Raw genomic sequence first — 27,741 nt, forward strand, 5'->3', positions numbered from 1 at the left:
GAAGAAGGGGAAGAAGGGAAGAAAGTTATGGAAAAAAGGAGGGAAGAAAGAAAGAAAAGGACATAAAAAAGAAGAAAAGAAAGGAATGAGGAAGGAAAGAAGAAATTCTATTTTAATTCCAGAATAGCTTTTAACCAATCACCAAAATTTCCTATAAGTTTCACTTAATCTTACAATGGTAGAGATATGAGAGACAAATCAAGATTAGAAGTTTCTTACAGAGGGACCATTCCATTCGCAGATAAATTCCTCTGCTATCAAGTACCCCCAATATATCTCCCAAGTACTGATTAAAATTTGGATCAGTGCAAAACAGAAAAAATATCTCCAACACATCTTTTGCTATATTAAAATTAATGGTTGCTAGAATAAATATATTCAAAGATCAATAAAATTGAATCAGTTTATTCGGATTAGCTGGAAAGACAACAGGAAGTGACCTCTACATGTATAGAGAACAAGATTCAAGGAACCTGAAATGGAAATTAAAGTGTACAACTTAATGCCTTGATGAGTAAATTCAAAGCATAAACAGTATCACTGGGCCATATTTCCCCATAGTTTTTTAGTCTGTCCAGCCTTTCTGAATCACTAAAGAAAGATTAAATTACTCCATCAAATTGTGGCGATAGAGCAATACTACAAACATTAGGTAGAATTGACCTAGGTTTAATTCCCAGCACCTCATATGGCACCATGTTCACTGCCATGAGAAATCCCTGAGCTCAAAGTCAAAAAGAAGTAAGCCTTGAGCACTTCCAAGAACAGTGTAAAAATACAAAACTAAATAAATTAATAAAATACTCCAATAAATCATGAGTAGACTTCCTAATCTTTTGGAAAAGTCCCATGCAAACAGTTTCATATAGTAGAAAATTTTCATTTGTATAACATTTTTTATAAGGGTTCACATGAACCAAATTTGACATTCTCCTCAACTCTCATGACTGTTATTATCTATTAAACAATTTGAGGCCTAAATCTGTGGGTCAAAGACCTCAAGTTCACATCACAAATTAGAGGTCCAACTTCCATGACTTTTGAGTTTTATGTCTGTTGAAGCAAGTGCAGGCTCTTAGGGAAAAATATAGAGTAATTTAAGAATGTTCTAGGCATCTCTGAACTCTGAGTGAGTTTATTGAAAAGAAAGGTCAATACACTTCTCAAGAGCAGAGTGGGGAGCCCACTGCTCCCCCACCCCCAGCAAAGACATGATGTGCTAATTTTATTCTTCTCTGCAATGAAGAGTGGGATATTTGATGTAAAGTTTGAATCATATGTACATTGTCTTTTCCTGAAAGCTGAATGCTTTTACCTAGAATAAGATAATCCCTCCCTTATTCATAACCCTTCTATAGTGAACCTGGTACTTTCCTGGAAGGTTTTAGAATATTGCTGGTTATGGAGACATCCCTAGCCTGAAAATAAGGGGCTCTGATCAGATACTATGTTTTATTATAGATAAGAAATTAAGGCTGGTGGTGGCTTTGGAGAAGATAGGAGGCCTGTATGTCTTTCTGTGGTTTTGGAATATTTCCTGGAGAGGTTGGGAGTGGAGTCACTACCTACTGGAGTGCCTAGACATAGGCTGTCTTCTTCATAAATACAGGATTATCTGGTCAGGTGTTTATTTTCTGTTCCTGTCTCTTCCAACTAAACAAAATTTTCATCATTTACTTCACATACTATATATTTGTTTTGGACTTATACTGGCAATACTTAGGGACTATCCTAGCTCAGTGTGTTTTGGGAGGGGGGAACTTCTCTCTGCAGTGCTCAGGGGACTGTGTGTTGTTGGAAACTCAATTCAGTATACCTGCATGCAAAGCATGTACTTCAGTTTGTGAAGCTATTTACTGGCCCCCACAATTTATTTGAAGTTAGTAGGACCATTCTGTTTTGCAAGCTAGTTTTTAATGTAGATTTGCTTGAAAATGTATTCTTTGCATATAAATATTTGCTGACTTAAAGTCAACAAACTGTATAATGTGGATTGTTGTCATATACATCAGGGCTAGTTGTGTTTGCCATTATAAAATAACTGTTTTGCATAACTCTATAAATATTAGAATAGTCTGTTTTCCTACCATAGTCTTAATATATGTATACTCTATATAGACCTCCCAAACAATGCTCAGGAAGTCCAGGGACCCCACTAACCATTCTTGGCCAACAGGTTCAGAAGTTCAAGATAAAGGCTTGATAGTGATGCTGTTCATGTGATGCTGTGATGCCAAGTGCTTAAGTGTTCTCCTGGACTTCAGCTGGCAATATTTGTGAGGACCTGTAATGTGGCAGCAGGAACTCAGCCTGAAGTGAGAGCATATCAGGCATGTCTTTTGCCACCACACTATCTCCTGGCCCTTTTCCTGCTACATTCTTTTAGTAATATAAAAAAGTGTCTTATAGAATATTAGCTTAATAAATTTGTGATCTATGTGTATTCACCTACTATGGTAAATGTTTAAAGGAAGGGCCTGTGAAACAAAAATTTTCAGATATTGGTTCAATTTTTAAACAGATATTTCTTGCATATCCTAAAGATGATTCCTAGTCTTATTAATATTTAAAAAAACTCACCATCATGTTCTTGCTTCTGACTCACTCTGCAAAAGAAATAATAAAACCCCCAAACACTCCTAACTTTTCACTTTTCAGAAAACCTGTCAAAAATTTATTTAGCATAACTAATTCTCAACTAGATGGTGATATTCAAAAATTGAAGATTAAAAAAGGTCAAACTACCTAATTCAGAGTACAGAAACTTCCAGAATTATCATGGATGATGCTTGATTTGTTCCAAAATAAAAATACTTAGAGTTTCATTAAATCTTTGTTGGGCATATGAAACTGATATTTTATAGTTCTTTTTTGTGTATGAATCTGAATCTTTTATAATGATTAGCAGGCTATGAAAAGATTAAAACAAACTGATAAAGGGGATCTGTTTAAATTCAGAAAGATCTAGAAAAAATGACTCTTAAATCATTCTTCTGAGCAAAAATTACATACATTTTAAGTTATATTTCTATTTTCTGAATTCTTCACTGCTACCTAAACATTTTATTTCTGTATGTCACCAGGGACATTTGAGTGACCATATCCAAATCTTGTTGTCACTGACCTAATTGGTAGATGAGTCTAAGATTCTGATATTATAATCATTTCCCAAGTGGCCACTGTACCCTTCTAACATACTCTGAATGGGTGTTCAGGACAGTTTCTTACAGAATCTTAGTGCTTTATCAAGTACAAGCAATTAAATCATTTGCTCCCTGTTTTGATTTTTAAGATAGATGCCTCTTAATTTTTGTTTTTATCCTGTTGACCACTTTTTTATGTTCTAATGTATGCTTATTAGAATTCCTAGAAGCATGCAAATTATTGCTTAGAAAAACAACTGCTCGATTTCCAAAAGGATGTAGTTAAATATCCAATACACAAGGAGAGCAGAGTAATAGTGTAGGCAGTTTGTCTTACATGTGTCTGACCCAGAAAATCATATGGGATGCTTGATCTTGGAATCCCATATGAGTCCACAAGGATTTATCCTGAGCCAGAGTCAGAAGTAACTCCTGAGCATTGTTTGGTGTGCCCCCAAAACAACAGCAATAACAAAATTAAAAACAAAGACAAAACAACAACAACAACAACGAAAAACCAAAGTACAAGGAGTTTGTTTTGTCTGAATTCTGTAAAACATTTAGGGTGACCAACTCTACTGCTTTGCCCTGGACTAGGTAGTGCAAGTTTGCAAGGTAGAACTGAGGTTGGGCTTAAAGTGGTTTTGTCTAAAAAATATAAAAGAGCTGAGACAATTCCAAGTGAACTGGTATGGTTCACCATCATAGATTGGTTTAAGTTATCACATTTCTAGGAAGGGAAGGCTGCTTTAAAACATTTCCTCTTTATGCTTCCAATCATGGCCTGTTCACTAAGGATGGAATCAGTAATTTATACCACTGGGCCTCAAAAAGGGGACCTTTCCTGCTTGCTTCTTTGAGATTCACCATGTTGATTCTTTTTTGCCTTTTTTTTTTTTTTTTTTGGTAAAAAACAAATTTATTCTCTTCTCTAACTTGCATACTTTAATTGTGGACCTCAGATGTACTTGATTGTGGTGCACTAGCAATAGAACATTTCTCTTCTAGTACTGGGATTCTAAAATAGCTGTCCTGCTGGAATTCTGTTCAACACATGCTGGGTGGTGCTGGGATTCAACTTAAAGTATCACATAGCTAAGTAGGGTGCTTTTGCCTTTGAGACACTCCTTGGTTCTCCTGCCACATAAAGACCTAATTACACAGAGGCACCCAAGAGAGGGGGAACTGCAAGTCAGCTAGTGTATCAACAATTCAGAAAATGAGAGTCAATCCTGGGGACTCCAATCCATTACATAGTGTAGGCAGGAAGTCACGATGATCTGAGCTCAGCAGATCCAGATCTTGGATTCTCCCATAGGTAATAAAGTTCCAGATATAGGTCTTTAGCAACCAGCCAGAAGAATTGAATTTTGAGTCTTGACTGTTTCTATTAATGTGATTTGAAGAATGTAACTTTCCTCTGTGTTTCTGTATTCTCATCAGGTAAATGAAGGTTTTGGTGCAGGTTCTTTCAGTTCACCTCTGCTCTGGATTCACCCCTGTGCTTCCTGAGCATCTGTTATCTATCTCTGTACTTTTCATATCTTTATTCCTTTAATCCTTGCAACATTCTCAGAAAATAGTGCTATTAATATCCTCTTTCTATAGACACAAGAATGACTCCCATCCTTGTCCATTCTTTTGGACTACTTGGGACACCATTCCATCCTTTGTACACAATCTTCCCTTTAATGCTTCTGAGTCAGTTCTGCCAACAGAAAGCAGGCAATTGTAGGTACTGGACTTGAAACTAAAATTCTTAAGCTTTTGTTGTTGTTGTTGATTGACTTCTGTCATTGTGGGTTCTCCTTTAGGAATATGCATCCTCTTAAATGAAGTTTGAGCAGACCTGTCCTGCACTGGCTTTCAGTATTTTCTTTTGCCTCTACAACTCTGTACCTTTTGCATACTTGATGGAGGCTGGTTATGGGGGCAGAAGCTCTTGGCACTATTACTTTTTAAGGAAAGTAATAACATAAGTTTGTTCCCCAAGTTCCCATATCTCCAAATTCAAATTTCTATAGAGGAAAACAGAATTAAATAAGATGTCAACTTGAAAAGAAATGAAAAGATCAACATGAGGGCAAATCAACATACTGCTCTTCTCTTCTGAGTATGTTTCCTGATTTACTAAAAGCAAGAGTTGCATTTGATGATTTTTAGACTTGTTCTCAATTCCCATTTGGGAACAGGTTAGTTTTCCAAGATACTGTCCATAAAAGTACAATATACGTCCAATCCAAAAATTTGAAGATTAAAAAAAGATTAAAAATCCAACCTTTTAAGATTAAAAGAGCTTCAGCAATAATTTTCTTGAAAACATTAACCATTTAAGATAATCACTCTTGTGAAGAGAGTTTTGTAGGTTTATCATTAGAGGCTAGAAATTCAGCCCCCTGCAAACATAGACAACTCTCTGTAAGATTAGACAAATGCTTATTATTTTCACTGTGATCTCCCCTTTTAGGTTCTCTGAGTGTTCAGAGATAGCCAAGATATTTAAAGAAGTCTCTCACTTTGTGGTTCCTACTTTTTCCCTCCTCCAAGCATCTCACACCGCTGTTACTAATCAGAGTTAATGTTGTTGCAAGTTGGTGGCATCTGACATCCGAAAGTTTCCCCTGAGATGGTATTTCCAAATCCTTTACAACCTTAGGGAGTGATGTGTAATTGTTGCTATAAAGTAAGGCACTGCAATAACCTTGGGAATTTGAAATCACTACAGGAAATTGAAGAGTAAATTCCTCTTACTAAAGTAGCACAGGGCAAGATGGAGAGAAACAAGAAATTAACTCATGTGGTGGCACTTGTTGCTTTTAAAGAAAACTCATCAGGGTGGTCTTGGTATAATTTTCCACTGTAAAGTCCCCGCCCCATTTCAGAAATAGCCTTATAACATTCTAGATGAAGATATTTTAAAAACAAACTGCTGCATCTGGCTTACACTTTGATGATGATAATTTTTATTGGAGTACTATAATTTACACAACTGTTAATGATAAAGTTTATGCATTCCAAGTTCTAATGCTACACCCACACCACCAACTGCCTGTCTCCAGTGTCTCTTAGTTTCCTCTTTACCAGCCCTTAGTCCTGTAAAGTATTCTTTCAATTTTTACTTTTAGCTTATTTGTTATTCCCTTACTGTACTTCTTTATATCCTGTAGCTAGACACAGAACTCACACCCTGCTTTACCCAAATTAGTCTTTTCTCTAGTTTCCTTTTATATTCTTTCTTATTAATAATTTTTATTGTGATCAAAGTGAATTACATATCTTTCAGTAATATTTTAGGTACATAGTGGCATTAAACCCGGGGCATTCCCACCACCAGTGATGTCCTCCCTCCAATCCTGGTCCCAGCATGCATCCTATTTCGCCCCTCCTTTGCCCCTTGGGCTGCTAGTATAAGTGGTCCCCTCTGTGTCTAGCTTGTAGATTGGGTATCGATTCTGTTATCCTTGGCTTTGGATTTGGTGTTTAAGTCTGATCATTTTTATTTTTATTTCTACTCAATGTTAATACAACTGTTTGGTCTTAGTATCATCCTTTCCTCCCACCCCCCAATTAATGAGGCAGAACAAGATGATTCAAGTTATGTGGTTCTGTTTGTATGGAATCTCTCATGTTCTTTAACATTTCTTCTTTAATTTGGCTTAGTCGTTCGTCCATGAATTTCTTATACTCGGTTGCTAGGGTTTCTTTCATTCTGTTTAGTAATTCTTGCATTTCCTTCCTCATGGCCGCTTTTAGGTCTTCTTCACATGAAGTGAAGGATTTAAAAGACAAAATAACAAGCCTTACGAGTAGAACCACAGAGTTGGAGAAGCACATCGATGAACTCGAAGGAAAACTGCAATATAAAAATGATCAAGAAACCAACAAAGAAAAAAAAGGCAAAGCACTGGAAGGAAAAATCCAATATCTAATGAATAAGGACAAAAGAAACAATCTAAGAATTGTGGGTATACCAGAAGGGGAAGAAATAGGGAAGGGGGAAGAACAAGTAGTCAGGGAGATAATAACAGAGAACTTTCCCACCCTCTGGAAAGACAATTTAGGACAAATCCAAGAAGTCAAGAGAGTCCCTAATAAAATAGACCCTAATAAACCCACACCAAGACACATAATAATCCAAATGGCGAAAAACAAAGAGAAAGAGGAACTCCTGAAAGCAATAAGGGAGAAAAAAAAACCTCAAGTACAAAAGAAAGGACATAAGAATCAAACCAGATCTCCCATTTGAAATAATTCAAGCAAGAAGACAGTGGAATGACGTATTTAAACGACTGAGTGAAAGAAATTTCCAACCCAGGGTCCAATACCCAGCAAAACTATCATTCATATGGGAGGGCAGACTAAAAACATTCACAAATATGAACGAACTTGAACTATTTGTGCAAACTAAGCCGATCCTAAGCGACTTACTCAGAGACGAATTACACAATCCAAACCCCCGATTGTAACAACAACCACGCAACACAATACAACTGCACAACAGTCCTCTCTATCAATAATTTCCCTAAATGTTAATGGACTAAACTCTCCAATTAAAAGACACATAGTAGAGAACTGGGTTAGGAAAAATAAACCGGACTTCTGCTGTCTGCAAGAAACACACCTACAGTTACAGGATAAGCACAGGCTTAGAATTAAAGGATGGAAAGTAATTATTCAGGCCAATGGAAAACAAAAAAGAGCAGGGACAGCCATTCTTATATCAGACCAAATTGTATTCAACCTCAAGAAAGTGATCAGAGACAAAGAGGGGCACTACTTACTGATCAGGGGAACATTAGATCAAGAAGTGCTAACCCTTGTCAATATCTATGCACCTAATGTAAAGTCACCAAAATATGTGAGGCAACTACTGACAAACCTGGTGAAACACATGAAGGGAATTGTGATAATAGTAGGGGACCTCAATACTCCACTATCACCACTGGACAGATCCTCCAAACAGAAAAATAGTAAAGAAATAAGAGCTCTAAATGAAAAATTAGAAGAATTAGGGCTAATAGACTTATATAGAGCCCTCCATCCCCAGAAAGTAGAATACACATTCTTCTCAAACCCACATGGAACCTTCTCCAGAAAAGATCATGTCTTAGGATACAAAGCCAACCTATATAAGACCACAAAGGTAAGGATCATTAGAAGTACCCTTTCAGATCACTATGCAACAGAGCTTATAATTGATGTCAAGAAGAAGCAATGGAGGAAAACTAATACCTGGAGATTGAACAACATACTGCTTAACAACAGCTGGATCAAAGAACAACTCAAGGAGGAAATAAAAAGATTCCTTGAGACGAATGACAATGAAGAGACAACGTGTCAGAATTTATGGGATACAGCAAAAGCAGTATTTAGGGGGAAACTCATAGCATTACAGGCCTATGTTAAGAAACAGGAAAATAACAAAACCAACAGTTTAAAAGATCACCTCAAAGAATTGGAACAACAGCAACAGAGAAATCCAACCACAACCAGAAGGCAAGAAATCATAAAAAACCAGAGCAGAAATAAACAACATAGAGACTAAGAAAACAATACAAAAAATCAATGAGACCAGGAGTTGGTTTTTCGAAAAAATAAATAAGATAGACAAACCATTGGCAAAACTTACCAAAAAAAAGAGGGAAAACACCCAAATTACTAGGATCACGAATGAAAGGGGAGAGATTACAACAGAACCCCAAGAAATACAACATATCATGAGATCATATTATGAACAACTATATTCAACTAGGCTAGAGAACCCACTAGAAATCGACAGATTCTTGGACAAACACCCTCTTCCAAGACTGGAAAAGGAAGACCTAGAAACTCTAAACAGTCCAATCACTTCAGAGGAAATTGAAGAAGTAATTAAAAGACTCCCTAAGAACAAATGCCCAGGCCCAGATGGATTTACAGGTGAATTCTATCAAACATTTCAAGAAGACTTATTACCACTGTTCCATAGGCTTTTCAAAACCATAGAAAAAACAGGAATCCTCCCCAACTCCTTTTATGAGGCTAATATCACACTCATTCCTAAAGAAGGCAAAGACACCACCAAAAAAGAAAACTACAGACCAATCTCACTAATGAATATTGATGCAAAGATACTTAACAAAATCTTAGCAAACCGAATCCAACACCTCATTAAAAAGATCATACATCATGATCAAGTGGGATTCATCCCAGGAATGCAAGGTTGGTTCAACATACGCAAATCAATCAACATTATACACCACATCAACAACATGAAGGACAAAAACCACATGATCATATCAATCGATGCAGAGAAGGCGTTTGACAAAATCCAACATCCGTTCATGTTAAAGACACTCAGCAAAATAGGGTTAGAAGGCACCTTCCTTAAGATAGTTACAGCTATTTATGAAAAGCCTACAGCCAACATTATACTTAATGGCGAGAAACTAGAAGCATTCCCACTAAGGTCAGGAACTAGGCAAGGCTGTCCACTCTCTCCACTCTTATTCAATATAACCTTAGAAGTCCTAGCAATAGCAATCCGACAAGAGAAGGGAATCAAAGGAATTCAAGTAGGGAAAGAGGAACACAAGCTAGCTCTATATGCTGATGATATGATGATATACATCAAAAACCCTAAAGAATCCACAGAAAAACTCCTAGAAACAATCAACCAATACAGTAAAGTGGCTGGATACAAAGTCAATACACAAAAGACAGTAGCGTTTTTATATACAAACAATGAAGTTGAGGAGAGAGAGATTAAAAATACAATTCCATTTAAGATAGTATCAAAAAATATCAAATACCTAGGAATCAACCTTACAAGAGAAGTGAAAGATCTATACCAGGGAAACTTCAAAACACTTCAGAAAGAAATTGAAGACGATCTAAAGAAATGGAAGAACATCCCATCCTCATGGATAGGTAGAATTAACATAGTCAAAATGACTATTTTACCCAAATTGCTATATAGATTTAATGCAATCCCTATCCAAATCCAGACACAATTCTTTAAAGAAATAGAACAATCAATTATAAAATTCATTTGGAACCATAGAAGACCCAGGATAGCTAAACACATTCTGAAAAATGAGAAGTTGGGAGGTATCTCCTTACCTAACTTGAAACTATACTATAAAGCCATAGTAATAAAAACAGCATGGTACTGGAACAGAGACAGGACCTCAGACCAGTGGATTAGAACAGAATTCCCAGACATAAACCCCCAGATATATAGCCAACTAATATTTGATAAAAGAGGCAAGAATATGAAATGGAACAAAGAAAGCCTATTCAACAAATGGTGTTGGTACAACTGGAAACTCATATGCACGAAAGTGAAAATCGACCCATATCTCACTCCTTATACAAAAGTCAACTCAAAATGGATCAAAGATCTGGAAATCAGACCTGAATCTATAAAGTTTATCGAGAATAAAATAGGCAGAACACTCGAAGACCTTTATATCAAAAGGGTCTTTGAGAATGGAGCACCAATGGCAAAAACGTTAGCATCAACTATAAACAAATGGGACTATATCAAACTAAAAAGCTTCTGCATGGCAAAAGAAACCCTACTTAATGCAAGAAGACAGCTAACAGAATGGGAAAAAATCTTTTCACTTGATATATCAGATAAAGGGCTGATATCTAGAACATACAAAGCGCTCAGAAACCTGAGTCCTTCAAAACCAAACGAAGCCATAAAAAAATGGGGAGACGAAATGAATAGACATTTCTCTGAGGAAGAGAGAAGGATGGCCAACAAACACATGAAAACATGCTCACCTTCACTCATCATCAGGGAGATCCAAATCAAGACAACAATGAGATACCACCTCACACCAGTGAGGTTGGCTCACATCAAAAATAATGGGAACAACCTTTGTTGGAGAGGATGTGGTATGAAAGGAACTCTCATTCATTGCTGGTGGGAATGCCCCTTGGTCCAACATCTATGGAGAAAAGTCTGGAGAGTGCTCAAAGAACTCAGAATTGAGCTGCCATTTGACCCAGCAATTGCTCTCCTAGGCATATATCCCCAAGATGGAAAGACATTCATTCCAAAATACGTATGCACCCCACTATTTATTGCAGCACTCAGTATAATAGCCAAATCTTGGAACCAACCTCGATGTCCAACAACAGATGAATGGATCATTAAGATGTGGTACATATATACAATGGAATATTACATGGCAGTTAGAAATGATACAATCACAGACTTTGCAGCAACGTGGATGGACCTAGATCATATTATGTTAAACGAAGTAAGTCAGAAGACAAAAGAAAAACACAGAATGGTAGCACTATTCTGAAACACCTAGAACACATAAAAAACAAAAAAAGGACATTGAAGAAGCATAACTGCTAGAACCACAAAGAAAGACTTCATAAACTCCATTCCCTGATCTGCACAGCCACTAAGACCTCTAGAAACAGGTCTGATTTTACCATCCAAGATAAAGTAGAAGTCTTCCACATACCACGAAAGCAGCAAGAGGAGAATAAATGATCTATTTTTTTTGACGTCTTTATTTTGGTGTGGAGATTACGGTTGATGTCTCCAATATTATTTTATTTTATTTTGTTTTGTCTTTCTCTTTCTTTTTGCACTTGAGTATGATTTGATTTCAGAACCGAGATTATTGTGTGGTGCCTGTCTTTATTGTTGTGGTGCTTATCGGTTATTTAATTCGATATTTTTTTGTGTGTGTGTGTGTATTGTTGTGGTATTTTAATTACTTTTTTCACATCCTCTCTCAAACTGAGGTTGGAAGCCTCTAGACAGGACTCTGCCTATTTTCAGTATATTTGATTTTTGATTGAGAAGAGGACATATTAGGTGATGGGTATTCCCCTGATTTAATGTGAATATGTACCCAAAATACTACAGTGAAAGATATGTAAGCCATTATGGAAAAAAAAGAAAATTGTGTTTTTAATCAGAAACTTTCTCTGACTTACATGTATTATTATTATATTAATTATATTATATGTTATGTTATGTCACTATATTATGTTATATTAGTTTACCTTATTATGTTAATCAATTTTGTCCTTTAAATGAATTCTTACTTAAAAAAAAAAAAAAAAAAAAAAACAAAAAAAAAACAACTTTAGTTTGCCCTGAAGAAAAGAAAAAAATAAATAAAAGATAAAATAAGGCCTCCCAATTCTTACCACAGGCTGTGTTCTTTACACTGGCTGTATAGAAAGAGGAGGTACAGTAAAGGCACCCCATATACACCTCAACACAGGCCCCTTGCCGGGTATGTATTGTGAATTGGGGGACAAAAAAAAAAAAAAAAAAAAAAAGAAAAAGTTATGTGGTTCTGTTTGAAAGAAAAAAAAGAAAAAAAGGCAGAAAACAAACAAACAAATAAAACTGGGAGGGGTCCATCTAGAGGGTTATAAATATCAATTTAAGAGAAGAAAGGAAAAAAGTAAGTAAAACATCACAAAAAGATAAAACAAAACAAACAAACAAGAAAACAAATTTCCTTTTCCCTTCAACCACCCATTTTCAGATGCAAAAGACTCACCTTAGGCTTCATTAGCAGAAGAGAGGTTCTTTGTCTGTTAAGTAGGACAGCCCTTGGCCAGGCCCATAAAGTTTGCTACTGAGGAATATTGGATTTCAGTTTGGGAGACTAGATGTCCCAGGACACATGCTTTTCTCTTTTATGATTGTCTGGTTTTCTAAATCCTTCCAGTGCCCCTTCTCCAGACTAAAGATTTGGATTACAGCAAGTGGAGCCTTTACAATATCTCACATGTAAGAGAGATCATTGTATATGTGTCCCCTCCTTTCAATATATACATCATGATCTTGCTCCATCTCCTTTTGTTTTGTTTTGTTTTGTGTTTGAAACACATCAGGGCAGAGCAAACCTAGAGCTCAGGGTTTGTTCCGAGTGCAGTACTAAGGATTACATTTGGGGCTTCTTCAAGCAAATCAAGAGGTCTAGTTCTCTCAACAATCTCCCAAGTCCAGTTGTGTCATTTTAAGTCACTAAATTTATGAAAATATGTATGCAAACACAAAAATAAAAAATGTCTTTGACATAAGACTTAGAAACTACAGAACAGCCTATTTATCTATCAGCTTTTTAGCTATCATTAATAATAATTATTATAATTTATTTTCATTATGTCAGTATTAAAAAATTATTCCATGTTCTTATTGCCAGTTTTCAGAGTATAAGAGTCACTTCCAATGGTGGTGAATGAGAGATTTTTTCCCTCCTCTTTAATATTATGGATGCATGAGTTTTTAGTTATTATATTGAGAATAATTATAGTCATTATTTTTACTTAACATAGCTTTGAGACATTCTACAAATAATCTAATTTATCTAATACATTTATTTTAATAAGCAAAATTTGTCAACTTAAGTTGTAGATGAAGTCATAGGTCTTGTACCAATCATCTCCCCTGAAACAGATTCTGTTAGTTTCATTTCTTTAGAATTCCCAAGGTTCCTATTTCTATTTGCTTTTGCAGATTTCCTTCAGTTGTAAATTTTTAACAGATTCAAATAGGATCTTTCTACTTTGCATTTGATGTTGCAACTATTAGTGCCATTTGATACACATCTGAATAATTATTACGAGATCATCTAGGACATTTATTGGCAAGAATTTCTTCATAGAAATATTTCATTTGTTTTTATGGCAAGTCTACTCCCATCCAGTTTCATGCAGAATCACTGCACATAAAACGCAGTATAAAAATTTAACTTCTATTCATTTTCCTCCCCAAGAAAACTTACTTGGAATCTTAGTTTTTGTTTGTTTGTGCAACACACAGCAGTGTTCAGGAATTACTCTGGTCCTGTACTCAGGAATCACTTTTGGAGGGGGCAATGAAGACCATATGAGATGCTGGAGATTGAACCTAGCTCAATTACATGTAAGGCAAGGGCTCTACTTCCTATGCCATGTATGTCTCTAGCCCAAGAATCTTGGTCAGACCTTGTGTTTATTGCTGCATTCATTCAAAGTGGTATTCCTGGGCTTCTTGAAATATTGTATTTCTAGTATAATTCTCAGCTTCTTAATGAATCACTTGTGACCAAATAACTTCTTCAGGTTGGTAAAGGAAACACTTTGGATTCTCTATAAAATATAAAACCTGGCATTTCCATGGAGGATAAAAAATATCATAAATATTAGTGGTTAAATCTTAGTATATTTTTTCACAAAACACATTATAGATAGAAATAGATATTACTTTACATTTAAGCTATATATTTAAAAAGTCTACTTAAAAAGGTCTAAATTTAGATTCAGTGATATTAGGAACTAATTGAACTAACCACTCAACTTGGAGAAGATTATTCCAAAGGGATATAAGAAGAAAGCTATATAATTATAATATGTAAATTCATTGAAAAAATTATAAAGAAGATGCCTGTAACGTTCAAGAGATTGTGATTTTTTTAATGTGAAAACAGACCTGGGTACCTAAAGAACCCAGTAATACCCCCACTGTTGATTAATAAAAAAAAGGTAAAAATCATAGTAATAATCGAGGATAGAATCTTCTGGAATAGTACCTACAGAATCTAAATTCTAATTTTAGGATTCTGTTTCTAGCCTAATGTTCTTTTAGACAACTAATCTTTTCCTCCACTGTTAATTTTCACATTTTACACTGAAATCATATTGTTACATTTGTGCAAATGATGAAGCAAAAACTTAGAAGAGGCGAATAGAGTATTAAACTAGTCATAGAATCCATGAGTCAAATTTCTTACTATTGGTGTTTAATAGAAGAATAATGGGTGAAGCAACTGAGTTCAGTTTTTAATGGTGACTAACTCATAGTTACCACTTTGTTGCATGCATCACATCTAGAAGAATATTGTTCATATCCAAACTTTTCTTAAAAAATATGTGGACATTTGGTCCTTCAATGATTTGTGCTTTGGACTGAGTTTTGGGACAAGATCCAAAATTCTTCTTTCTATATGAAACTACCACTGTCAAAATCTCTGACCATGGATTATAAATAAATAATTCAGAAGAGCTAAAGGGAGCAGAGTCAGAAAGTCAAAAAAAAACAAAACAAAAAAAAAAACCCTGGATAAAATTTGAATATGTAAGAAGAAACTTATAATAAAATTTAAAAATTTTACATGTTAATTCCAATTTGTAAAAAGGTTCTGTGTAAGTTGGAACTGTACAAACTGGGTCCTTTTGAAAGGCAACTAATGTGGTAATTGGGTTTGCATTCACAGATCACTTTCACATTTCTGAAACTTAAATATTCTAAACCTGTTCATTATATAACCTAGACTGTATTTTTTTCCAAAATATTCATGTAGGAGAGTATACAAATATATTCCCCACCCCAAATGAAATTATAAAATCTATCATCTATAGACTCTATATGTTTTGTATGAACTTTTCTATTTCTTTGAGATAATTGAATGATCTGAGAACACTTTTTTTTTCTTTCATTATTAAATTTTAATGTTGCTTGAAGCATAATAATGAATCCTTAAGGCATGTACTACAGTGGTAAATATTTAAAGGCTCATACCTTTACCCTTGCTGACTCCCAAGTCAATGAAAATGGATAACACATTTGGTATGTGCACATTTTCCCATTAGAAGGGTGATTTTATATAGAACCAAGCTATCTCGAAATGCTTCTTTCCCTATTGGCTTAGTGTATGAGTCCTCATTTTTCTAGACAGAAGTAATCTTTGATGTGGAGAGAAAGCTTCTAGTCATCTATAGTATCCCAACCTTTTTTTTTTATAAAATTTATATTTAAGCACCATGATTACAAACATGATTATAGTTGGATTTCAGTCATAAACAGTTCACTCCCCCTTCACCAATGAATTATTCCCACCACCAATGCCCCACCCCTCCCCCACCTGTATTCTACTTCTCTCACTCATTAACATTGTCATGCTAGTTGTTAGTGTAATTATTTCCCTAACTGCACTCATCACTCTTTGTGGTGATCATCATATTATGAGCCAGCCCTTTTGGCCCTCATCTCTATTGTCAGTGGGCATTATTACAATAATCTATTTTATTTTTCTTAAAACCCAAAGATGAGTAAAACTATTCTGTGTGTCTCTCTCCCTCTGATGTATTTCACTCAGCATAATAGATTCCATGTATATCCATGTATAGGAAAATGTCATTATTTTATCTCTCCTGATGGCTGTATAATATTCCATCGTGTATATGTACTAGAGTTTCTTTAGCCATTCATTTGTTTAAAGACATCTGGCTTGTTTCCAAAATCTGGCTATTGTAAATAGCACTTCAATGAATTTATGTATGAGTAAGAAATTTTTTGTATTGGATTTTTTGTGTTCCTAGGGTATATACCTAGGAGTAATATAGCTGGATTATGTGGGAGCTCAATTTCCAGATTTTTGAGAAATCCCCATATTGTTTTTCATAAAGGCTGGACTAGACAGCATTCCTACCAGCAGTAAATAAGAGTTTTCTCTCCACATCTCTGCCAGCAGTGATTATTCTTATTATTTATGATGTGTGCCAGTCTCTGTGGCATGAGATGGTACTTATTGTAGTTTTGATTTGCATCTCCCTGATGATTAGGGATGTGAGCATTTTTTCATGTGTCTTTTGGCCATTTGTGTTTTTTCTTTGAGGAAATGTCTGTTAATTTATTCTCCTTTTTTGTTGTCGTTGTTTTTTTTTTGGAGGTCACAACCAGCAGTACTCAGGGGTTACTCCTGGCTCTATGCTCAGAAAATGCTCCTGGAAGGCTCAGGGGACCATATGGGATGCTAGGATTTGAACCATCATCCTTCTGTTTGCGAGGCAAATGCTCTACCTCCATGCTCTCTCTTCAGCTCCTTCTCATTTTTTGATCGGTTTAAATGTTTCTTTCTTGTTATGTTCTGTCAGTCCAAACTTGTTTGTTTGTTTTATATTAAAATTTATTAGGCCTGGGGCTGGAGTGATAGTACAGTAGGTATGTCATTTGCCTTGCACTCTGCTAACTAGCAGACCATTTGATTCTCCAAGCCTACCAGGAGCAATTTCTGAATGCAAAGCCAGAAGTAACCCCTGAGCACAATTGGATGTGACCCCAACCCCCCAAAATAAATAAAATAAAATAAAATTTATTAGGCCAGTTGCACTAAATATAGATTAAACTTTCCTTCACTTAGTCCAAAGTAAAATTTATTTTAAAATGTTTGTTTTAAAATATAAGATTTATTTCTTTATCTTATATTAAGCTACAATTGCTTTTGCCTTCCATTCATAATTTGCAGAAACTTAGAAATATATCATATAAACATATATATTTATTCATAGTATACATTTTCTTATCTTTCTATATACATGGTACTTCTCAGTATTTTTACAATATTGAGCTTTCATTAATCAAATGTTTCTTAAATACCAATGTGCATTGCTTTGTCTGTGAAGACATATTCATGTCAGAGTTATATATGCTTCATAAAATATGTAAAGATGTAGAAGAAAAAAACTCTATTAAGCTTAGTTGAGTAGTTCTTAAATAGAACAATACAAGAGAAGAGAATGTAATTCAACTAGAAAACATTCTAAGTGTCTATGCAACTTATATAGTCTACCTTTTTAGGAGTGCTATTGTAGCACATCTCTTGCTGGTCCCATCTACCAGGAGGAATGACCATGCTCATGCATGAATGTGCCAATAAGTGAATCCAAGTAGAGAAAGTTAAAATTTCTACCCCAGGAATTTTTTAAATTTTCTTGCTTCAAGAATTAAGTACTTGAGTTATGGGGTATCATGATAGTGGACAAGGGAAATAAGGAAAAAAGATATCAGTGATTAGAAGTAGAGTGAAGTATAAAGATCTAAGAATTGTTTTATAAATTATTTTTCCATTTATAGTTCTAATTTTAATAAACCCTGAAATATTTCTTGCCCATGTACTTTGTGAAAACACAAGCTAAAAAACAGAAGCCACTGATTTGTTATTTGTTAATATTATTTTAACTTCTTTGAAAGAATTTCGTTGCTTCCAACCAAAGGATCTTAGACAGGAATTGCATGTTAGCATGTGATCTTTGCTAAGCCATATATTATTTTTTAAATTCTGGACTTTTATCTGCAAAAGTACATTATTTTACTTAAAAGAAAAAACAATAAGCTGATAAAAAACTATACATTGACCCCAAATTTATATAATTATTTATCTTAAAATAAAGTTCCTAAGGCTTCATCCTAATACCAATGATACAAGATCGTTTTTCTCATAAAGAAAAATAACACTGATTCAAGGATGATAAATGAAACCCATTACCTCATAGCTACATTAATATAAGTCTGAACAAAGAGAAAGTCAACATACACTAGGTAAATGTTTATTATTCTGTATAATTATCTGCTTGTTTGCTTTTTCTGGAATACATATAAGATGAGAATTAAAAGTTTTACTAGCTGGGAGTCAAATGGGTGCAAGCAATTTATAGTACTAAGGAAGATTAATTTTAATTGTGTAAAGCAGCTCTTTGTAAACCAATAGCTAATCTGATGGAAAATATGGAAACTTTGTTTTCAGTTAGTTGATACAAGCTTTTATGTGCAGAACACAAGTTTTATGGTCATGAAAAGAAAAGATATAGGTTAAGTGCTAAGTAAGTTTAAGACCTAGGTGAAAATTATCCTCCTTCTTCAGAAATAGATACACGTTTCTATGAAACTTTCATATTTCAAGTTTCATTGCATAGATTTTCATATTGTCAATCAGCCATTAATTCTCATATCTGGAAATCAGTAGAATGGGAGGTGCCAATGTTAGAGCCATGTAGAAACTACTGGATACAGAAGTATTCAGTGTGAATAGATTTAATTAAAAGGTAACAAGAAAATTGGGGGAAAAAGTGATTTAAAATACACACACAAGGAACCAGAGAGGTAGAATGGAGGTAAGGCATTTGACTTGCATGCAGGAGAATGTTACTTTGAATTCTGGCATCTCACATGGTCCCTCGAGCCTGCCAGGAGTGATTCCTGAGTGTAGACCCAAGAGTAAGCCCTGAGCGCTGCCGGGTGTGACTCCCCCCCCAAAATATATATATATATATATATATATATATATATATATATACATGCTAAGAATAAATTAGGAAATATTATATGTGTTCTATATTTTTTCTAAAATATAAGCCAAGAATCCCAGAGTTTGATCACCACCAAAACAGGGTATTACTTCTTTTTTGAAATATGACTAATCATAATGTTAGAGAGACTCTGCCTTTGTAAGATATGTGGATTGATCCACAAATATCTTATCAAGCTAGCAGTTCTCTTGGAAAGAGAACAAATGCAAAGTGAGTAAAGCTAGCACAGCGGTATTTGCCTTGCAAGCAGCAGATCCAAGACCTAAGGTGGTTGGTTTGAATCCTAGCGTCCCATATCGTCCCCTGTGCCTGCCAGGAGCTATTTCTGAGCAGATAGCCAGGAGTAACCCCTGAGCACCTCCATGTGTGGCCCCCCCAAAACAAAAACGAACAAACAAAAGAATAAGAATCTAGGGGCCAGAGCAGTGACGTGGAACGGCAAGGCATCTGCCTTGCCAGTGCTAGCCTAGGGTGGGCCGCATTTCAATTCCCCAGTGGCCTATATGGTCCCCCAAGCCAGGAGCAATTTCTGAGTACATAGTCAGAAGTTACTCCTGTCACCAGGTGTGGCACAAAAAAAAAAAAACAAAACAAAACAAAAAAAAAACACACACACACAAATAAAAATAATAGTAAGAAGAATCTATGACACTATAAAGAGTTTGAATATTCTTCTTTTGAAGACATTTTTTCTAAAACCAAAATTCATTACATACTTAATCTGAGAGATTAGAAATTAGAATATAGCTACATAAAAATATAATGTTGGACTATCTTATTGGAAAACAGACAATAAAACGCCATAGACAGAATTAATCTCTTCCACTTAGTTGTGATATCTTTCACTTTTGTTATGAAACTCACCATAATCTCTAGTATTCTAAAGAACAGAAATTGAATTTCTTTAGACCATATTTATGTTATGACTCTCTTATAGTGTCTTTTATTTATTTATTTATTGGTTTTGGGGCCACTCCTGGTCATTCTCAGGCTATACTCCTGGCTATGTGCTCAGAAAAGCTCCTGGCTTGGGGGACCATATTGGATACCGGGGATCAAACCCAGGTCCATCCTGCCTTACTTGCAAGACAAAAGCCCTACCACTGCACTATCACTCTGTCTTTTTAACTCATAAAACAAGATACCTGAATATTTAGATTCTTTTTTTTGGATAGCAAAACAAGATATAAGGTGTTAAGTAATTTTTAATTAGTAAGTTTTGATGTCAAGATTTAAACCCATATTTCTTGATTAAATATTCTTGGCATGACTCTGCAAAATATAAAGATGTATAAGAAAATAACATATATTCCTCAGGATAAATCAACTATTATGCTGGATGGATGTCCAGTAGTAGATGTATTAAGTCAGTCTTATGAATATAGAGTCATTTTATATGTCTTTTTTATAAACTGAAGACTGAATGAATAACCTTTAAAATTTTTATTCAAATTGCAGTGTAGCCAAAATGTCACTCTAAAATCAGCTCAGTTTGGATACTACTGTTAAAAGTTGAGAAGAAAAAGTAATATTCTGAACTTCTCAATCTTTAGATCAAGGAGTAACTTATACTCCTTGTCGTTGTATTATTGTTTGTTAGTCCTTTAAAGATATTTTAAATGTCATTTCATTGTTCTTCCCTTAACATATAAATCAAAAACAGAATTTCTACTTGTAATTTCCACTATTGGAAAAATTCTGTTTGATAATGTAATCATCTAATGCCTTAGCTAGGGAAAAAGTTTTTAAATTCATTGCTGTAAAATCAAAAGTATGTATTTAATTAGGAAAGGTATTTGCTTGTCATAACTAAACATTGCCTCAGTAAATAAATAATTCAAAGTGAAATACAAAAATAAGATGGTCATCCCAAGATTTTAGTTAAACTTCTCATATATAGAAGGGGTAAATAAAACTAACATAAACCTCTACTTACTAATAGCATATACACACAAATTAAATGAGCCGATCTGAAGCACTTTGACCACATGTGAATGATGTAACTAAATAAAGTCTAAATCAGTGTGACTTTAATATAAATAGTTTTTCTTGCTTCCTATGTAATACCACCAGAGGGGTCAACTTGGCAACTAACTAAAACTGAAGATCCGTTATACTTTTAAATCATCTTTGGTCTTTAGAATAAAGAGTTCCATTAGGAAATAAAACTCAGTTGGTTAATAAAAGGCAATAACCTTAAGTGTTCAATTATTTAACACATTTGCTGAGGATCTAGCAAAGGTCCTAAGCAAAATCAAATTTTAAATAAAAAAGTTGTTGGGGAAAACAATTAAGAATGGCAAAAATAGAATATGAATTTGAGTAAAACAATAAAAAGTATTTTAATATTACAAACTTTTTATTGAAAATTCATAATAACTTTAAAATATATTATTATTAAATCATTATTACATCAAACTAGTCTCAGAGAAACTAAATTACTCTAAAACAAATAATTGAAAAGATAGAGGCTAAAATAAATTATTCTCCTTCTGAGTCCATACCTTATGCTTTCAGGTGATGGGTATGCTCAGCTACACAAGAAGGTGCTAATTAATGTCTTGTGGTATATAGAAACTAAAGCCAAAGCTAGAGCACAATGGGTAGAGTGTTGCCTTACAAACGACTGACTAGAGTTCATTCTCCAACATCCCATATGATTTCCCCAGGAGTGAGTCCTGAGTGCAGAGCCAGGAATAACCCCTTAGCATCACTAAGTGTGGCCCTAAAACGAAGAGTCATGTAGTATATTGGAAGTAAAGAATAGTCAATGGTATTTTCCTGTCAAAAGTGAGATTTTTCTAGAAAAATCTGCTAGAAATTATGTGTATGGATGGAGAATGACTGAGAGTGAGGTTTTGAAACAGAGTACTTAAATTTGAACCACATACCCACCAATATTCAGTCCTGTGAACTTGGCAATTCGCTTAACTTCTTTGCAATTCAGCTTATCTGGAAGATGTGGATGTATTATCAACAAAAACAGATGAAGATTTATAAATAGTCTAGAATAGTTCATAGCAAACTAACACAATAAATGAGGGCATCATTGTTACTATCTAAAGAGAAAGTCAATTCCAGGCAAGATTTGTTTATTTATCCTCCTCCTCAGTCATTTAGCATTAATTGGGAGGCCCACAGAGACTGGACTGGCACTGTCCACAATGCAGAAAAATGCATTGCTTAATCTTCTCTGTCAGGAAATCATAGAGCAATGCAGACATGGCTGTTGCCACTTGAATCTACTAATAAATCTTAAGGGAATCACTAAAACAAGACAGGCATTACATGCCTCCTGGTGTGAAGCAATCTAGTTTGCACAGTGCCACCTCTGTACCATTCATATCCAAACTGCTTATCCTGAATCTAATGAAATCTGTTGGAATAATCTTCAGTCTTCAGTTCATGTAGAAACACAGGAGATAAAGGGACATGAAAATGACATCATGAGAAAATAATTTGCCAAATTCAGAATATGGAGTATTCTCTAAGGCAATTAACTCAGTTAATTCACTGAATAATTGTGTCAAAAAGTGAAAGATAAGCAGAAATTACTTTTTATTATAAAAAACTGAAAATAGGGGCCAAAGAGATAGCATGGAGGAGGGAGTTTGCCTTGCATGCAGGTGGATGGTGGTTCGAGTCCCAGCATCCCATGTGGTCCCAGAAACCTGCCAGGAGTGATTTCTGAGCATGGAGCCAGGAGTAACCCCTGAGTGCTGCTGGGTGTGACCCAAAACCAAAAACCAAAAACCAACAAAAAACAAAAAAGAAAAAAAAAGAAAAAAAAAAGAATCTGAAATAGGAGCGACCTCTTTACATAATGATATATAATGATAAAACTCTTACATTACATAATATAATATTTGAATAAACCATCAATAAAATCAGTAAAATTTTCTGTAGACAATAATGCTTATTATAGTTTACATATTTAAAAGTATAGCTAGGAATAGGTTTAGAAACAACCTTGTTCTTATGTCATAGCATCTTCCTTTTTGGGGGCCGCATCAGGAGTACTCAGGAGTTACTCTTGGCTCTGTGCTCAGAAATCCCTATATGAAGCTGGGCATTGAACCTGGGTAGCTGCATGAAAGGCAAATTCCTTTCCCACTGTGCTATTGCACCTGACTTAAAAAAAATAAAGCAGGGGACTGGAGAGATAGCATGGAAGTAGGGCGTTTGCCTTGCATGCAGAAGGATGGTGGTTCAAATCTTGGCATCCCATATGGTCCCCTGAGCCTGCCAGGAGCGATTCTGAGCATACAGCAGGAGTGGTCCCTGAATACTGCTGGTTATGACCCCAAAACCAAAAATAAATGAATAAATAAATAAATAAATAAGTAAAAATAAAGCTGTAAAAACTATTCTAAATTTTTATTCAAAACAATAAAGTGATAAAAATTAAAGTCAGAATACTAAATTTGAAATTCAAGAACTATTTAAAAGTAAGGGTTTATTCTCCTTTGCCTAAGATCCCAAATAAGTCCTATTATAAATCCTAATACTATAGGAATTATAGTATACTATATAGAAGGTACCAGCTTATCTGTGACTTCACTTTATTTGAGAATCATAAAAGTCTGGGCCGGAGAGATAGCATGGAGGTAAGGCGTTTGTCTTGCATGCAGAAGGTTGTTGTTTCGAATTCCTGCATCCCACATGGTCCCCCGAGCCTGCCAGGAGCAATTTCTGAGCACAGAGTCAGGAGCGCTGCCAGGTGTGACTCAAAAAACAAAAATAAAAATAAAAATAAGAAAATCATAAAAGTCTTGCCTCCAGAGAAGGAACTTATCTCAATGTAGGATCCAGAAGAAAGATAAGAAAATCAGAAAAGATATCAGAGTTTCCAGGAGTAATGATAAAAATGAAAGAAATAGAAGACAAAATTTAAATTAATAAAAATAAAATAGATATAGAGCCAGACAGGAGGCATTGTAGGGTTAAAAGAGGACAAGGAGATGAGAAATACAGGTCAGCCTATAATGAGAAAAAACACCTGAGATCCCCATTGTAACAGATTAATACATTTGCCATTTGAGAGGCAAAGAGAAGTAGAGTCTAATACAAAATGGCAAGAGTATTATCAAAGTCAAGTAGAGGTTGATGTAAAAGAGACAGACACTGTCCCTTGTGAGGTTATTTTAAAGAACAATGCCATGTAGTGTATATTATCTTAAAATCTGTAAATTGAGTCATCGGCCTGTTAATCAACTTGCTTATGATCAGAGTCAGGAGTGGTTATCTAGGATCTAAACCCTGGTCTTGTTCAAAATAATGCATGCAAAATCACTGTGAAATGTCCTTGGACATAGTAATAACTTATACTCAGACAATGTCTTGCACTATTATTTGTGGCACATTTATATTTGATTTTGAAACCAGAATGTTTATCATTCCTGCCCTAGTGAGTAGTCATTCTATACTATTCTACCCTGTCTAGGATAAAGTAGGGCATAATCATAATAACTAAAGTAAACTTTTTTCTTCAGCAGGCTTAGAAGAGACACAATGACCACAAACATAGGATCATGAATATTAGTGGTAACATATATCTGACTTCAGTCAGTCAAACTTCATCATTTAATAAATGAGAAATGAAGGTTCAAAGAGGCAAAGTATTCCTATAAGTTACTTAAAACTGAATTATATAAACTCAATTAGAGCTCTGGCTTTCTAAGTACTCTTTCAAAGAGCAGAGTCAAAAATCTTAGTAACACAAAATTATTATTGTTAAAAATATAGAAGTCATATGATTCAGAAATTCCACATTACAAATATATATCTGTATTTTTGTAAGAGAATTGAAAGAAGAATCTCAAATCATTATTTGTAAGTCCATGCTTATACAGAAATATTTGTAAAAAGTCAATAGGTAGAAACAGTGCAAGTGTTCTATGATGAATAAAATTTGTAAAAGAATGCTATAGTCCTACTGTGTTATGTTTTCTTCCTCAGATATTATCTGTCCTCTAACGTGGAAGAACTGTAAGGATATGACAGAGATAAATGTCTAAAGTCCTTACAAAAATGACAGTTACAGCTTGATTCTACATATATGCAAAGCATTTGGAGTAGTCACATAAAGCCACAGAACGGTGATTGCCAGAATCAGGGCAAAGGACTTCAAAGAGCTGATTAACGTTTAATCAGATAAATAGTTCAGACAATGGATGGTGGTGATGGTAGCACAATTATGTGAATAAATTAAATATCAATTAAAAGAGGATGAAGAGTGCATAACTCATATGATAAATGGTTAATACCCAAGACTAACTTATAGAATTCTATATGCTGATAGAATTATCCAAATCAACCAACCCCATCATAAAATGAGGACCAGAGATGAGCAGATATATCCTCAAAGAATACATACTAATAGCCAAAGGCTTAAGATAAAATTCTTTGCATCACTAATCATCAAGGAAGTGCAATTCAAAACAACAATGAAATATCACCACACACCACAGAGACTGGCATACATAAAAAAATAATCAAGCCAAAAAATACCTACAAGAACAACCAGTTTTCGTGTGGATGTGAGAAAAAAGGGATCCTTTCTTTTTAATTTTAACTGTTCATTTCATTAAATAATTTGTAAATGAGATCAGTACGAAGATCTTATCATCCCTTTACTGCCTTTTAGCTTACCCTTATATATTATATATAGTTATATAGCATGTAACTATGATATACAATAACATATATCTTATATATCTCATATATTACATATATATATGTTTATATATATTATTACATAGTAGATAATATACTATATTATATATAAATATATAATTGTATAAGGGATCCTTATTCATTGCTAGAGGGATGTCAATTAGTTCAGTCTTTCTGGAAAACAGTATGAGCAAAGAATTGAATTTCCATTTGACCTTGTAATTCCACTTATGAAATATATCCGAAGGGCCCCAACACACATGGATAAAATACATTTGAACTCCTAAGTTCCTTGCAACTCTTTTCATAATAGCCAAAATCTGCAAACTACTCTTGTCCAAGAACAGGTGATTGAGTAAACAAATGATAGTATATTTACACATTAGAATTTTACTCAGCCATGAGTTAAGAAAAGAAAAATCATGCAATTTGCTATGTGAATGACACTGGAGAGTATCTTGCTAAGTGAAGTTAGAGAGGGAGGGAGACCGATATGGAATGATCTCTTTCATATGTGGGATATAAATATACACAATGGTGGAATAACAAATACCTAGATAAAATGGATAAAAAGAACATGCTTTTTGACAGAGTATGGAAGCATTAGTGATGGGAGTTGACACTGGTGGGTGCTGAGATGTTTTATGCCTAAAACGAAAGGTTATTTAATTAATTAAAAAATTAAAACTAAACTATTTTAACTAGGAAATAAGTCATTAGGAATGGGGAAAATCACAGTAAAGGAAATATAACAGTGATGAGGAAGTATTTAACTGGGAGAAGGTAGGAGACGTGAAAGGTAATAAATTGTTATGATTGAAGCCATATTAGTAAATTACTGTAAACCACAGTGCCTAAAGTTACAGACATGTGCCTCATAATGGTACTAGAGACTGGGGACTAGAAAGGGAATGGGTGTGGGGGGTGGTGGGGGGAATTGTTGGAGGGAAGTAGACATAGGTAAAGAGATTGGTGTTGAAATATTGCATTCCTGAATAATTTTATAATGTAATATATAATATTTTATAAGTAAAATACATTTTTTGCTTGTTTGGGGGTCACACCTGGCAGTGCTCAGTGGTTACTCCTGGCTTTGCAGCAAAAATTACTCCTGGCAGGCTCGGGAGACTATATGGGATGTCAGGATTTGAACCACCATCTGTTCTGGATTGGCTGCATGCAGGGCAAACACCCTACCACTGTGCTATCTCTCCAGCCCATAAAATACATTTTTTGAAAAGGGGTTAAAATAGAGCATTGAATGTTATTGTATACATTTGTATATATATATATGTAAACTATTATTTTGTATACATATGTAAACTAAAACAAACTAATCTAAGAATGACAAAATGTTCTATATTAAAAAATGTGAAAAATAATTCAACATCTGTCTGAGTTCCCTCCCAGAAATCTAAATAATAAATAATAATTAATAAATAAAATAATAAAAATAATAAAATAATAAAATAATCACAAGTCTGTAGTCATTGTTCACTCCTTTTATGTACTTATTTTTGCTTTCTGAAATCTTTATGAGGTATTGTGATTTATAATTTTGTTTTTTTCTAATAATCTATATTCAAGCACCAAGATTACAAACATGCTTGGAGTTGGCCTTCAGTCATAAAAAGTGCACCCCCTTCACCAGTGCAACCTTCCCGCCACCAATGTCCCCCCTTTTCCTTCCTGCCCCACTCCTTCCTCTTTAAGATAGGCATTCTATTTCTCTCACTAACTACCATTTTATGATAGTTGTTAGTGTAATTATTTCTCTAACTGCACTCACCGCTCTTTGTGGTAAACTCCTTGTTGGAATTAT

General features: G+C 34.6%; 1 non-coding gene across 1 annotated transcript; it reads left to right on the forward strand.

Annotated features, from left to right (window-relative positions):
- The first annotated feature begins 12,294 nt into the window (after positions 1 to 12,294).
- Positions 12,295 to 12,427, forward strand: LOC125995603 (small nucleolar RNA SNORA51). The gene has a single exon (XR_007491098.1). It is a non-coding gene; the product is annotated as a small nucleolar RNA SNORA51 (small nucleolar RNA).
- The last annotated feature ends 15,314 nt before the right edge of the window (positions 12,428 to 27,741 follow it).

Source organism: Suncus etruscus, chromosome 17 (genome assembly GCF_024139225.1).
Source record: "Suncus etruscus isolate mSunEtr1 chromosome 17, mSunEtr1.pri.cur, whole genome shotgun sequence".
NCBI lineage: Eukaryota > Metazoa > Chordata > Mammalia > Eulipotyphla > Soricidae > Suncus > Suncus etruscus.